The sequence below is a fragment of the Mobula birostris genome, chromosome 14, assembly GCF_030028105.1.
Source record: "Mobula birostris isolate sMobBir1 chromosome 14, sMobBir1.hap1, whole genome shotgun sequence".
Lineage (NCBI taxonomy): Eukaryota > Metazoa > Chordata > Chondrichthyes > Myliobatiformes > Myliobatidae > Mobula > Mobula birostris.
The window spans coordinates 29,385,914-29,397,903 of NC_092383.1; the positions used below are offsets into that span (position 1 = coordinate 29,385,914).

General features: G+C 45.1%; 1 protein-coding gene across 11 annotated transcripts in view; it reads right to left on the bottom strand.

Moving 5' to 3' along the window:
* The window catches only part of LOC140209797 (multiple C2 and transmembrane domain-containing protein 2-like), a 485,848-nt gene extending 479,279 nt beyond the window's left edge, over positions 1-6,569 (bottom strand). For 5 of the 11 annotated variants that reach the window (XR_011889071.1, XM_072278273.1, XM_072278282.1 and 2 more), the window contains exon 1: positions 6,420-6,508. The gene's annotated coding sequence lies outside the window, so the exon portion shown is untranslated. Of the gene's footprint in view, positions 1-6,024; positions 6,055-6,381; positions 6,509-6,548 lie in introns of those variants that run through there. The other 6 variants (XM_072278281.1, XM_072278276.1, XM_072278277.1 and 3 more) reach the window with 6 other exon arrangements.
* Between the last annotated feature and the right edge of the window lie 5,421 nt (positions 6,570-11,990).

Below are 11,990 nucleotides of genomic sequence, written 5' to 3' on the forward strand. Positions count from 1 at the left end.
ACCTGATAGAAACTTCATCCCAAGAAATCCTTGATATAAACACTGGCCTATAGGTATTCTCTGGGTATAGAAGTAGAAACAAGGGTGACTGCACAGGATCAAAGTAAACTGCAGAGAGTTGTAAAATGAGTCAGCTCCATCATGGGCACTAGACTCCGGAGTATAATACCCGGGACAGCTTTGAGGAGCGATGCTTCAAGAGGCGCTGTTCCATTATTGATGACCCTCATCACCAAGGACATGCCCCTTTCTCATTGTTACCATCAGGAAGGAGGTACAGGAGCCTGAAGGCACACACGCTCAATGATTCAGGAACAGCTTCTTTGCTTCTTCCCCTCTGCCATCCAATTTCTGAATGGACACTGAGCCCATGAACACTACCTCACTACTTTTACTTTTTCTTTATTTCTTTATTTTTATTTTTTGCACCACTTATTCTATATTATATATATATAAAACTGTAATTCAGTTTCTTTTTCTATTATTACGTTTTGCATCATAATGCTGTCACAAAGTTAACAAATTTCACAACATTAAACCTGATTCTGATTCTGAATATTGGGTACAACTGAAGACCAGGGTGAAATCTCAGGGTGGGTACCAAGAGGCCACCTTAGTACCTCAGAATGGATGGACTCCTAATGCATGGTATTGGTATATTATTGTCACATGTACCAAGATACAGTGGAAAAGCTTGTCGTGCATACTGTTCATGTAGATCAAATCAATACACAGTGCATTGAGATAGAACAAGTCAAAACAATAACAATGCAGAATAAATTGTAAAAGTGACAAAGTACAGTGCAGTTAAACAATAACATACAAAATCATCATGAGCAAGGTTGCGAGGTAAGGGTCCATCTTATTGTACAATAGGCAGTTAACAGCAGGATAGAAGCTGTCTATAAACCTAGTGATGATGGCCAGTTCTTCACTTGTGAAGATCAGGAGGGAAGAAGAGTCCTCAGGGGCGACGGCACGATCGTTGGTGATGTTAGAGGCCATTTCTGGATCTGCAGACTCTGGAGCAGTAGGGACACGAGAACAGCTGGGAGGCAGGCGTATGAGTAGTTGGATCCTGCCTGCGTCTTCTCATCTCTTCAGCAGTCGCTCTTCCGGATTGCTCAAAGTTCTTGGCTGCTCTGTGGATCAGCCACCTCCAGCGGACTCTGTACAAGCCAGCTCCTGCCACTCATTGACCTCGATACTTGCCTGAGAGAGCTGCTGCTTAAGTTGGTCTTTGTACCTCTTGTGTGGGGCACCATGATCTCTCCTGCCCTGAGGGAGTTCTCCGTAGAGTACTGCTTTTGGTAACCTGGAGCTGTCCATGTGAGACACATGGCCTGACCAGCGGAGCTGCTTGACCAGCAAAGTGGCTTCAATGGTTAGAATTTGAGCTTTCTCCAGGACCTCGTTGTTGGAGACACGATCCTGCCAGCCAATACCCATGATGGAGCAGAGGCAGCGCTGATGGAAGCACTCAGGCAACTGGATTTGCTTGCGGTACAGGACCCAGACTTTAGAGCCGTATAGCAGTATTGTGACGGTGGCAGCCCTGTACAGCTGGATTCTCCTAGACAGACGCCGCCAGTGGTTCTTCCACCCACGTTTCTGGAGGCACCTGAAGGCGCTGCTGGCTCTGGCGAGTCGATTGTCAATGTCCCTTACTAAAGTAGCATCGTTGGAGATGGCACTGCCCAGGTAGGACTGGGCAACCGTGGTGAGAAGGTGATCATCAATGGTGATCCAAGGTGGGCTGTAAATGCCACGAGGGGGCTTCTGATCATTGTTTTCTTCAAACCACCGTTAACCCAAAAGCCTGAGTGACTACAGCCTGTAGCACAGGCTTTAAGGCTTTTGTATCTTCTGCCCAATGGGAGAGGGAAGGGGAGAGAAGATTCAAGTAAGTGGTTTACTTACTTAACAGGAAATTTGGTTCTGAACACAATGCCTAGGTGTCCAGAGGACTATAAGACATAGGAGCAGAATTAGGCAATTCGGCCCATTGAGCCCATTCCCCCTCAACCCCATTCACCTGCCTTGTCCCTGTAACTTTTGACACCTTACTAGTCAAAAACCTATCAACCGCCGCTTTAAATGTACCCAATGACTTGGCCTCCACAGCCACCAGTAGCAGTGAATTCCACAAATTCACCACCCTCTGGTTAAGGAAACTCCTCCTCATTTCTGTTCTAAAGGGACGCCCTTGCACTTTAAGGCTGTGCCCTCTGGTCCTAGCCTCCCCCCACAATAAGAAACATCTCCACGTCCAGAAGGCACACTGCATGGGGAATTCATTGCAGATACATTCACAGGACAAAACTGTACAGGAACAGGACCATGATGCCAATGCAATAGAATCGTTCCAATGCACATGATCTCTATCCCTCCATTAACTGCCCAATCATGTACCTGCCCCAATGCCTTGTAAATGTTACTATTGTATCTTCCACAGAGTGCACGTTCCAGACAACTGGAACACCATGCTAATAAAACTTACCTCATAAATCTTCTTTCAGCTTTCTCCCTCTCACCTTAAAGCTACATCCTCTAATATTTGACATTTCCTCAAATATTTGACATTTCCTCACTGGTTCCACATCAGGTTTGAAGAGCAGCAGGAAATACCTAGTTCCTGACTGACCAGAAAATAGCTGCTGTCCCACTTCAAACATGGAAAAACAATTATAAATGGTAAGGAACTGGAAAAGAAATAAATATTTATCAACTGAATTTCCAACCACCAGTTGCTTAAGTGAATGTTTACAACATTTCTCCATTAAACCCCTCCAACACAATAACAGTCATGAAATTAACAGACACCACAAATGAAGAAGTTTAAATAAGAAAGTTTCATTATAAATAAAGCCAACGGAATTTACAATGGAAGCAATTGAAGGACAGTTGCACTTTCTAGTCCAATTATAGAAACATAGAAACATAGAAAATAGGTGCAGGAGTAGGCCATTCGGCCCTTCGAGCCTGCACCGCCATTTATTATGATCATGGCTGATCATCCAACTCAGAACCCCGCCCCAGCCTTCCCTCCATACCCCCTGACCCCCGTAGCCACAAGGGCCATATCTAACTCCCTCTTAAATATAGCCAATGAACTGGCCTCAACTGTTTCCTGTGGCAGAGAATTCCACAGATTCACCACTCTCTGTGTGAAGAAGTTTTTCCTAATCTCGGACCTAAAAGGCTTCCCCTCTATCCTCAAACTGTGACCCCTTGTTCTGGACTTCCCCAACATCGGGAACATTCTTCCTGCATCTAGCCTGTCCAATCCCTTTAGGATCTTATACGTTTCAATCAGATCCCCCCTCAATCTTCTAAATTCCAACGAGTACAAGCCCAGTTCATCCAGTCTTTCTTCATATGAAAGTCCTGCCATCCCAGGAATCAATCTGGTGAACCTTCTTTGTACTCCCTCTATGGCAAGGATGTCTTTCCTCAGATTAGGGGACCAAAACTGCACACAATACTCCAGGTGTGGTCTCACCAAGGCCTTGTACAACTGCAGTAGTACCTCCCTGCTCCTGTACTCGAATCCTCTCGCTATAAATGCCAGCATACCATTCGCCTTTTTCACCGCCTGCTGTACCTGCATGCCCACTTTCAATGACTGGTGTATAATGACACCCAGGTCTCGTTGCACCTCCTCTTTTCCTAATCGGCCACCATTCAGATAATAATCTGTTTTCCTATTTTTGCCACCAAAGTAGATAACTTCACATTTATCCACATTAAATTGCATCTGCCATGAATTTGCCCACTCACCCAACCTATCCAAGTCACCCTGCATCCTCTTAGCATCCTCCTCACAGCTAACACTGCCACCCAGCTTCGTGTCATCCGCAAACTTGGAGATGCTGCATTTAATTCCCTCATCCAAGTCATTAATATATATTGTAAACAACTGGGGTCCCAGCACTGAGCCTTGCGGTACCCCACTAGTCACCGCCTGCCATTCTGAAAAGGTCCCGTTTATTCCCACTCTTTGCTTCCTGTCTGCTAACCAACTCTCCACCCATACCAATACCTTACCTTACATTATATACTTCACTTGCCACCTCGCTTGGAGGCCACACTCACAGCCTGAGGTATTGCATTTGGGTCACCTACAAATTAAAAACTGTTTATTGCTACCACCAAGTCAGTTGTTGGGCATGCAAGTGGACAGGATGCGGAACTCAGCATATAGAAACAAAATGGCGCACTACAGCAAACAAGCTAAAGTACCTATTTAACAAAGAATGTGTAAAACCAGAGCAAGATTACCCATTAAATGATGGGCAGTTATTCCAGTACATGAGGAATAGTTTTATAGTACAAACTGGGCATTTTCATAGTCACAGCCCTCAAGATCTGAGTGATTGATTGACAGAGAAATGGGGCGCCATGGTAACGTAGCAGTTACTGCAACCCTATTACAGCTCGGCGCACTGGAGTTCAATTCCCGTGTTCTCACTAAGAAAGTTTGCACTTTCTTCCTGCTTGCATGTGGGTTTCCCCCAAGTGTTCCAATTTCCTGCCACAGTCCAAAGACGTACAGTCACTAATTGGTCAATGTGAATTGTCCTGTGACCAGGCTAGAGTTAAGTAGGTGGGTTGCTGGCAGTACAGCCTGTTGGGGCCAGAACTGTATCTCTAAATAAAGGAACTATCCAACCAATAGTATTCTAGTCAGGAATAACTGTGTCATCTTGGTCAACCAGGGATTAACTTGAAAATATTTCAAACTCTAAATGGTAATGATCCCTGACAGGATACTTTGCAAAAACCATTTAACACGTTGGGTTGAAGTTTTCCAGAGATGTGCTACTTACTTAAAATTTACCCACCTCCACTTTGCCCTAAAGACAACAAAGAGGTTTCCATTTGTGAAGGAAAAATAAAGCTAATACTCATAAGAGCAAAGCAAAAAAGCAAAATAACACTGACAACTGAACTGTTAAAAAAAATGCTGGAAACACTTGACAGATCAGCAACATCTGTGGGGCAAGGCAGGGAGCCAAGAACTCAAGTTTACGTGATCTAGCTCTGCTGAAAGCTTTGTGGCCTTAACCATCAACTGCATGCCTCTCCACGGAAGCTGCCTGGCCTGCCGAGTAGTTCCAACACTCGTTTTTTAACTTTTAAGCCAACAAGTACAAAACAGCATCACAGTGAACTCTGGGGTTATCCCTTTCCTCAGACATCCACGTGCTTAGCATCACAGAGGCTAGCTATGGCACATCCAACCGGCAGGCTCAAAGGAAAGAGCAGCAAGTGTGAATTCATGGAGGTAAGTACAAACGTTTGTAGTACAGGGCAGGGGCGTGCATGTGGGTAGCCGGGCAGTCTCCTACACCAGTTCTATTAAATGCCTGCATCTCTTCTCTACACATTTCTTTTTGAAAGTTATTCTTCAATCTGCTTCCATCATCCTTTGAAGCTGATCAATAACTGCTAGCTGCCCAGTAGAGCTAACCTTACCTCTGTGTACCTGCTTACAACACTACACTGCTGGGAACACCTTCACTGCACCCAAGCCATACACATCCACAGAATCACTAGGCAAAGGAAAACTAGACAAATCACGTGAGCTCAGAGATCTAGATCCTGCCAGCCCCGATCCAAATCCAAAGGCTTTACTACAATTATAGTAATAAAAATCTATTTTTATATTATAAGATTATATGATCAATGAATTATTGGGAGAAAGCTTATATATTACTGCTAATGACATCACCAAACGAGATATGTTTTCTACACGGCATTCATCTTAACTGCTATTTTTTAAAAAAAGGCATAACACGGATCTGAAGGTGTTCCTGTTAGAACAGCGGAGACAAATATTGGCAACGCTGAATTGTAAATGGATGTAGCAAGAAGCAAGTATTATTTAGTAACAGGCTTCCACACGATTCACTGCTGGCAGTTTCCAGACCTGCTCTGATGGGTGTAAACTGTCAGATGAGGCAAGGCAGGCGAACGGGTGAGTGGACGAGTCTGAACACCGCGCTGGCTAGGGAGGGTCACCTTGTTGGATCCTTTCAGCGTCGGCTTGGCACTCCGAAGAAATAGGTTGCCGCCTATTTCCCCATTCTACATCCCTCCCCCAACCCCCACCCCATGCTTACAGATTAAACGGCAAGACAACACGTGAGAGAAATGCAAAACCAAAACAAATTTGCAGTTAACGAAAAGATCCGAGGTCGCTGCTCAACAAAAGCAAAGTTCACCAAAGTCGCTAACTTCAGGGCTGCGCATATGATTCTCATATAGGCAACATCGGTTTCCTGCAGATGTAAACCGGTTTAAGCCATGCGTTTCTTTTCTGTTTTCGAGCGACTAGTCGATTAGCAGAAAATAACAAACAAAGAAAAATTGTCTTACATTTTAGAATGAATGCAAGAAGTTAAAATAACACACACCTCCTGGAACCACCCGGCTGCTACCTGGCACTCACTCCGGCCACACAGACACCTCCAACTCCGCTGCTCACTCACTTCCTCATTCACATTTACAACATAATGTACCTTTAAAGGGGAGGCGATTCTCACCCGACTAAAAATGCTGCGACTGCAGCAGCCGCCGCCGCAGCCGTCAGAAGACTGTGATATCCACAATCCTTTCCTTGAGCACGATTCAGAAATGGGAGGTACAATCCACGGCTTTTAAATATTGCCCTCGCCAGCTCGGGAGGGGCACTCCACTGGGAGAGAAACCATGCAAGTTTGCAACAGTGCGGCTCGAGTCTGTTTCATCGGCTCCACAACTGAAAGATTTTCAATCTCACTGCATTCGTAGGAGATGGAAACTAAATTTATTCACCTTCAAAAGGCCATCAGTTTTGTGAAACTTGGCTGTATAAGTACCGTATCCAGCATCAAAAAGGTATGCGGTTCGCTGTCTCCTCCAGCACACACACACACACACACAAAAAAACACACACACACACACACACACACACACACAACTCTGCACACCCATCCAACACACACCTACCAGTGACCCATTCTCCAGATCCTGAAATGACTCACCATTGACCCATTCACAGAGTTATTTCCCTCATCCCAGGATCCCACCTCACTCCCTTTTCGCAGACTCAGTCCCTGAACACAGACTCACTTTCCACTGCCCCCTCCACAGAAGTACCTTTTGCCTCCAAGACCTAATTCATAGCTTCATGTAACTATCCTTCACTCCACTTCATAGTGATCTCCCCTCTCACAGAAGTTCTTTTCATTCCTATTAGCAAACATTTTTTTTTGCTCTCTGGCCCTTTCACTGTCCGCATTCCATCCAGTGGTGGTGTTTTATTTAGATGAGACATTAAAGCTGGACCCCAGGTGAACAGAATGGGAGATCACTGGCTCCTAGCCAAGACCTGTTCCTCACACCACCTCGCCAATATCAATCCCCTGGTCAGTGACCTCATCGTTGCTTAATGGGCCAATTTGCAGTGGGTTGCTTCCGTAACAGTGTGTTGAAAGTAACCCATTGCAGAAGCCAGGTAAGGCAGATAGCAGGATTCAGAAAACAGCTTCAGTGCAGCAAAAAGTGGTCCATCCCCTCAATCCAAATGCTCCAAAGCTCATGGAGTTGAAATCTGGCCCCCTGATCTCTTGCACTCACCTCACAGACTTGAGCTCAAAGCTCCTGGGTGACAGAGGCAGCCACTCACTCCAACATCTCCAGAGTAGAGTGGGTTACTGCTTTTCAGGGGTGGCAGGGTGGAGGTACGTCTCTACCAAAGGAGGTGTAAGTTGATCCTTCCCTCCGCTAGTCTGTAGGTCACCGTTGGGCAAGGTGTAGCACCTGCTTAGCACCCCCCCCCCAACCCTGAGCAGGATCACATGAAGTGGTGGGAGCAGGCGGTGAATATGAGCAACCAGTGCATATCACAATTCCAGGTTATGTGACCACTGACACCAGGCAGACAATCGCTGAAGAGTATTGGTAATGGCTGGGGTCACCTGAAGACACTGCCCAGAAGAAGGCAATGGCAAACCACTTCTGTAGAAAAATTTGCCAAGAACAATCATGGTCATGAGAAGACCATGATCACCCATGGTGTACAACACGGCACATAACAAACAGACTCCTTCACAAATGTGGTCTATTTCAGGGAAAACCAACCTCCTGTGGGCTTCATGCTAAGGAACTCACTTTCAAGGATAGACTCTCTTTCAAGGGCTCTGCATTTCATGTTCTCAATATTATTTATTTATTTTTTTATAATTTGCATTATTCGTCTTCTTTTGCGCATTGGTTGTTTGTTGGTCTTCATTATTTATAGTTTTTTAAGAGCTGGCTGAGCAGCATCTGTGGGAGAAAAAGAATCGTCTGTCTTTCAGGACCGAGAAAGGAGAGGGGAGGCGGCCTGTACCATAGTCCCGTAATGTTGACAATTCCTTTCCTTCCACAAATGCTGCCCTCAAGATGATTGCAATGTGAAAGAAATCATTCCCTACCTCATTGTGAACTGTGCCCAGAAAGTCTAGCAAAGAATTTGATGGCCTTTGCTCAGGGAATCTGTGAGAAGTTCCATAACAGAGGATTCTGTCATCTATGGACTGTCCCCAGCGAAGCAATGAAAGACAAGCATCAAGTGCTGTGGGAGCATCAGCTCGGTGAAATATGCACTTTGCACTGCCAACTGGCACATTCAGAGTATAGCACTACACGCTGAGGGAAGCACTGAATTTTGTGCAGCTATCACATGGGTTCAAAGTTCAAAATACATTCATTATCAAAGTATGTATATATTATACAACCTTAAGATTTGTCTCCTTGCAGGCAGCCACAAAATAAAGAAACCCCAAAAGAACCTATTAAGGAAAAGACCGTCAAACGCCAAATTGGCAGAGAGAAAGAAAAAAAATAGTGCTAACATAAATGTAAGTAAATAACATCCAGAGAGACAGAAAGCCAAGCATCCTGGTGCTGGATTAGGCCACAGCCTCAATTCATAGCAGAGCCGACTGCAGGGACCACAGACCCAAAGCCAGGCATCACTGCAACTGGAGCGGGCCAGAGCCTCAGTTCAGTGCAGAGCTGAGTGAACGTCACAGAGCAGCGAGCAGAGCCAGGCAGAAATGGCCCATCTCTTGTCTCTTGTCCCAACACCTGACCTTTTCAATCTGCCCCCCCCCCCACTGAAATCATCCAAACATCGGGTTGTTCCTCGCTTTGCGACAGCTCTGGGACCCGCGCTCTGCCGCCACGATTCAGCCTGTACCTGACCATTCCAATTCAGCCCAGGGTTTAAATCGATCAGACATCAGGACTTTCTTCAGTCCTGCCTCCAGCATGCTTCACCTTTGCCTCCGATCGCCTCTGCATGCCTCTCCATTGTTAGAGTTGATCATTATTAATAAAGTACTATTAATAAGTTGTTAAGTAGTTTTCTTTGTTTTGTGCTTTGCCACCGGTAAGTAGTCACTGGGCATCACCAGCACCGTCTTAAACAGGTTTTATGAAGAAGAACCTCAGTCGAGGCTGCAGCCAGTACCTAATACTGAAGGGCTCGACCCCGTGTTTGGATGATTTAAGAGCCAGATTGTAAAGGTCTTTGTGTCGGCCCTCTCAAACACTTCATAGGTGTGTTGTTCAAAGATAAAATAAACATTAGTGGTGTTTCTGCTTTGTAGGAGCATGCATTGATTTGATGATAAAATAAATGTAAAACAAAATGACTGCATTTATTGTAAATATTATTATGAATAATATATATTATTGGAAAAAGCAAAGGTAGAAAGGGGAGCATCCAGCAATTTGAAAGATGCCGTCTGACCTGCTGAGTTCTTATTTCAGATTTCTAACACCTGTAGATTTTAGCTTTTTAATTTGAGCTTATTTAATGTTACAGTCATAGTATGACACTTAAGGCTCCTTAATGTTGTCATAGCTGGGGGGTGGTAGTGGGGATAAGCTCCCATTACCTATTAAATGCTCCCAATGGCATGCATCTCAAATAGCCTCTGACAGCCAAGTCCAGCTCCTGGCCTTCATGTGTGGCTTAGCTACTAAGCTAAGTGAAACTATTTCTACTGACAAGAGAAGGGGCAAAGGTAGGTTGCTGGTGCCTTAAAAGCAGTTCTTTCAGGCAGATGGGGCTTATCAGCTGTGGTTGGCAGCCCATCTAGGAGAAGGTAAACTCTGACCTCCAACCTCCACTGCCTTGCAGCTATACCCACTCACGGGGAAGGCTTCGGGAGTAAACCCCGAGGGAAAATCCAGAGCTGGAGTCCCCAGGGCCGGCCCACATTTAGATCAATACTGACTGGCAACTCCTGCAGTGCTGCTGGTGCCAAACTGTTTTGGTCTTTGCCATCCCTTTGGATTCATCAGCGGTTTGGAGAAGGGAAGCCTGCTGCCTGGGCAACTGCCTGCTCTCCGTATCGTACTGCTTTGGCTTGTGTACTGGCTTGCACGTCAACTTTGACAGCTAGGATACAACATCCATGGTTGTCCCTGACCAACGGGGGCCATCAGTAATCAAACTGTACTAGCTGATGGAACAAAGGAGAAAAAGCTCATTTGGAGAGGTGATTCAGACCAGATATCATATAAGCCAGCGCAGCTGGTTTCATAGTGATAATTTTGGCATCTATATTGCTGCCCCAACTTGGGCAAGCCTGCAAAAGGAGTAGTTTCAGTGCACAATGGGAAGGAGCAGCAATAATGCAAACCATCTTGACGAACTTCACACCAGGATAATCATAGGTCAGTTCCTAGGTTTGCCCAGCAGAGGGCAGAGTATTGGCAGGGGTCTGAAACATCTGAAGTGTCCCAATGATGACAGCAACCTCAGCTCTGTCCTGCTGTAACAGAGCAGAGTGAGGTGGAGATGAGAAGGGATTTTGGCGGGGAATTCAAGGAAATGGGGTCTTAAGATTGAAAGCAGAGCTATCAATGTCAGGGTTAAGGAAAAAAGGCAGGCAAGTTAAAATCAGAAACCTGAAGAGGCTGGAAATTATTATTGCAGTTAGCACCACATCAGCAATCACTGATCGGCATTCAATTCCCGCTACTGTCTGTAAGAAATTTGTGTGTTCTCCCTGTGACCATGTAGGTTTTGGCTGGGAGCTCCAGTTTCCTCCCACATTCCAAAGACATATGGTTACAGTTGATAAGTTATGGGTATGATATGTTGGCACCGGAAACATGGCAACACATTTGGGCTGCCCCTAGCACAATCCTCACTGCTTTGACTTGATGCAAGTGATGCATTTCACTGTACATTTCGATATTTGTGTCAAAAATAAAGCTAATCTTTAAAAGCAGAAAATGGTGGAAGCTCTCAACAGATCAAGCAGTATGTCAAAGGAGAAACAGCTAATGTTTTAAGTCAGGGATATTTCATTAGAACTGGGAAAGTGAGAAAGCAGTTTAGGTGTCATCAGCTGAGAAGATGGGAGAAGCATAATCTGGTACTTAACAGTTGCATTGAATCATTTGGTCTCCCTTATCATCAATGTTCCCTTTTTTAAAATAAACACTCATAAGTTTCTACAGATTTACCGTGGAGAGCATTCTAACTGTCTGCATCACCATCTGGTATGGGGGTTGGGGGCGGTGTGCTAATGACAGGATCGAGGTAAGCTGCAGAGAGTTGTAAAATTAGTCAGCTCCATCGTGAGCACTAGCCTCTGTAGTATCCGGGATATCTTCAAGGAGAAATGCCTCAAAAAGACGGCAGCCATCGTTAAGGGCCCCCACCACCCAGGTCATGGCCCTTTCTCATTGTTACCATCAGGAAGGAGGTACAGAAGCCTGAAGGTACACACTCAGCAATTCAGGAACAGTTTCTTCTCTTCTGCCATCCGATTTCTGAATGGACAGTGAACCCATAAACACTATCTCACTATCGTTTTTATTTTAATTTTTGCACTACTTATTTAATTTTTTAATTTAACGATTTAAAAAATATATTTTTATCATCATTGTCATTATCAGGTGCCATGCCCAGTTTGAGCTTTGACTGCCATGGCCCACAC